This window comes from Mauremys reevesii, linkage group 14, assembly GCF_016161935.1.
Source record: "Mauremys reevesii isolate NIE-2019 linkage group 14, ASM1616193v1, whole genome shotgun sequence".
Taxonomy (NCBI): Eukaryota; Metazoa; Chordata; order Testudines; family Geoemydidae; genus Mauremys; species Mauremys reevesii.
In genome coordinates, this window is record NC_052636.1 from 36,833,765 (window position 1) to 36,837,386 (window position 3,622).

The 3,622-nt window shown below is 56.4% G+C and overlaps 1 non-coding gene across 1 annotated transcript; it reads left to right on the forward strand.

Annotated features, from left to right (window-relative positions):
- Positions 1-1,046: 1,046 nt before the first annotated feature.
- Positions 1,047-1,119, forward strand: TRNAI-AAU. Its single transcript has one exon. It is a non-coding gene; the product is annotated as a tRNA-Ile (tRNA).
- Positions 1,120-3,622: the final 2,503 nt, after the last annotated feature.

The window sequence follows — 3,622 nt, forward strand, 5'->3', positions numbered from 1 at the left end:
GGAGGGGTGCGGCAGTGACATCACAAAGGCCTTTGGCAGGACCTCAGCCTATTGGTCCAAGGTGGTGGGGAGGTGGTGACCTCACAGAGAGATGCTGACATCAGCCAGGCAGGACCGGGGCGAGGGGCCAGGGAAACCTCAGAGACCCCTGTGGCTTTGCTTCAGCAAGTCTCCTTCTCCAGGTCTCTCTTTGAGGACTGAGGGAGTATTCGGGCTCACGGACATGAGCGCCAGGAGGAACCTCTTTCGAGTTTTCTCCTTCCCTTTTAGTGATTTTACTAGAAAACAGCCGTCCCTGTTTAGAAGGTAAGAGCCTCCTGGAGGTTTGAAACCTGTTCAGTCTGATCCATGTGGTGACAGTTGAATTCTAGGCATGGAAAACACGAGGTTAAGGAGGCAGAATTTTATTCTGCACCTGTGATTTTGTCTCTTAGAATCACTGGGGACATAAGGGTTTGTCCTTTTTGTTTCACCTCTTGCTCCATCCACTGTCTGATCCCTCTTTTCTCTTCGTCTCTTGCTTCCTTTGTCCTTTCTCCTGTTCCCCTCCCAACATCAGGGTTTTTTCTCCTGCTGATAACAGCTCACGTTAACTGATCACTCTCGTTATAGTGTGTATGGCAACACCCATTTTTTTCACGTTCTCTGTGTGTATATATATCTTCCTACTGAATTTTTAACTGCATGCATCCGATGAAGTGAGTTTTAGCCCACAAAAGCTTATGCTCAAATAAATTTGTTAGTCTCTAAGGTGCCACATGTTCTCCTTGGTCTTTTTGCAGATAAATTAATGGAGGTTAAGTCCATTAATGACTATTAGCCAGGATGGGTAAGGAATGATGTCCCTAGCCTCTGTTGGTCAGAGGGTGGAGATGGATGGCAGGAGAGAGATCACTTGATCATTTCCGGTTAGGTTCACTCCCTCTTGGGCACCTGGCATTGGCCACTGTTTGCAGATAGGATATGGGGTTGGATGGACCTTTGGTCTGACCCAGTCTGGCCATTCTTCTGTTCTTATGAAGGGAAGGGCACAACTCCATTACAGAGTTTCTGTAGTGTAGTGGTTATTACGTTTGCTTAATATGCAAAAGGTCCCTGGTTTGAAGCCAGGCAGAAACATGATGGCTTCCTTTTCCTAGTGGCCTGTTCCTGCTGTTGTAGGAACAGCAGTGATTTCTATGCTCAATAGGTCTGTTATACTTCCCCTCCCCCTCGCTTTTGTCTCCTCTCCCTCTCTGAATGCCTGTGAAGTGGCTTTCCCCCTCCCCCTCCCTCTCCCTCCCCCTCCTGCAATGCTTGTGGGATGAATGGGCTGGTTGAAGATCAGAAGAGCTTCCAGGTAGACAAGGTGTCTGGGACTCTCATTAGGCAGCACTCACACACCCAGAGCATGGACCCTGCATGGACACTGGCTGAGGTGGAGTGTGACCCGCCAGATGCAGTCAAGTCATCTCCAGTCGCAGGCCATGAGGAGCAGGTCCTTAAAAGGGGAAGGGGCCCTGTGCTCAGCTGTGCTTTCACAATGCTGCCTAATGAGAGTCACAGACACCTTGTCTATCTAGGAGCTCTTCTGATCTTCCAGCTGTTCAACCAGCTCATTCATCCCACAAGCATTGCAGGAGGGAGGGGAGGGGAGGGGAGGGGGAAAGCCGCTTCACAGGCATTCAGAGAGGGAGAGGAGACGGGGCGCGGGGTGGGGGGAGTGTAACAGACCTTTTGGGCATACAGGTGATACGGAGCACACAGATCACTGCTGCTCCTACAACAGGGTAAGTTCTCAAGCAGCATGTTTCTTACTTTGCCCATCTGCCAATTTTGATAATTATTGATGGAAATATTTTGCCATTGGGTTGTGCGTTTACACAGAAATTGACATTTACCAACAAATAGGTAATTCTTCCAGTCCTGCCTAGTCTGCAGTTGATGGGTTTAGAGGGACACATTCACTCTTCCAGGTCCCCATGCCAGGCCTGTGCTCTCAACTTCCCACACTGCTGGGATCCTTCCCTGGTCTCTGCTCAGACCTCTGCCCCCCACCCCCACTGTCCAACTCCCCTGCTGGCAGGATCCCTTCCTGTTCCTTTCATTTCCTGTCTCCACTTTGGGCAAAAGCTCTGCACTGTTCCCACACCAGAAGTTGAACCCAGGCCCTGTGGATGAAAACCAGGAATCCTGACCACTAGACCATATGGGACTATTGGTGCATCTGACGAAGTGGGGATTCACCCACGAAAGCTCCTGCTCCAATACGTCTGTTAGTCTACAAGGTGCCACAGGACTCTTTGCTGCTGTTATTACTACAACTCTCTAAGCCAACCCCTCATGAGCGCAGCAGGGACTAGCGTGACCGGATGTCCCGATATTTGGGACTTTTTCTTATATAGGCTCCTATCACCCCCACTCCCTGTCCCGATTTTTCACATTTGCTGTCTGGTCACCCTAGCAGGGGCTGTACACAGGGCTGCATTAACCCTTCAGGTGCTGAGGTTTCCCTCACTCCATCCCCAGTGCCTGTGATCAGGAAACAGACATTAGGGCTCCCAGGTGCTGCACAGACCATGACTGAGATTGGACCCCATATTGTGCTAGGTGCTGTACAATCCCTGGCCAACACTGAGACACCCAGGGGGTTCTCTTCAATTTATCTGAGCCTCTGCTGCCCAACTTCTTCTGACTCCATCTGGATCACCCAGGAGCGGTGACAGGGTTTCCTTTCCACCTTTCCAAACAGTCCTTCTTTCCCTGCCCCCTAATTCTGCTTTCACACCCTGGGCCCATCTCCTCCCTTCGTTCCCTCTACCCCCGCCCCAGGTGATTAGAGATGGAGGCAACTTCAGCCACTGGAGCCAGCCCCAGCGAGCGCTGCAGCCCGCCCAGGGGGTGTTTGCAGACACAGAAAGGGAGCAGCTGGGAGCGGTGGGTGCTGGGAAGTAGGAGGCAGGAGAACAAATCCCAGGGGGGGGCAGCTCCTGGGGGCGGGGCTCTGGCACAGACAGGGGGCAGGGCAGCTCCTGGGGGCGGGGCTCTGGCACAGCCCAGGGGCGGGGCAGCTCCTGGGGCGGGGCTCTGGCACAGCCCGGGGCAGGGCAGCTCCTGGGGCGGGGCTCTGGCACAGCCCGGGGCAGGGCCGCTCCTGGGGCAGGGCTCTGGCACAGCCCGGGGGCAGGGCAGCTCCTGGGGCGGGGCTCTGGCACAGCCCGGGGCAGGACAGCTCCTGGGGCAGGGCTCTGGCACAGCCCAGGGCGGGGCAGCTCCTGGGGCGGGGCTCTGGCACAGACCGGGGGCGGGGCAGCTCATGGGGGCGGGGCTCTGGCACAGGGGCGGGGCAGCTCATGGGGGCGGGGCGCTGGCACAGGCCGGGGCAGGGCAGCTCCTGGGGCGGGGCTCTGGCACATTGTGACGCAGGAGCCCGGGCTCAGCAGCTGCTCCCTGGTGGCCACGTGCTGCCAGCAGCGCTGGAGCCGCCCGGGTCGGAGCGGAGCCGCTGTTCTCAGCTGCAGCAGGAGCTGCCCCCGGCCCCGCTGGGTCCAGGTGGGGACAGAGCCTGGGGCCCGGGGCTCCCCTGGGTGCGGCTGGCGGGGCGGGAGGGGAGAGGCCGGAGCTGCGGGCGGGGGGGCAGGCG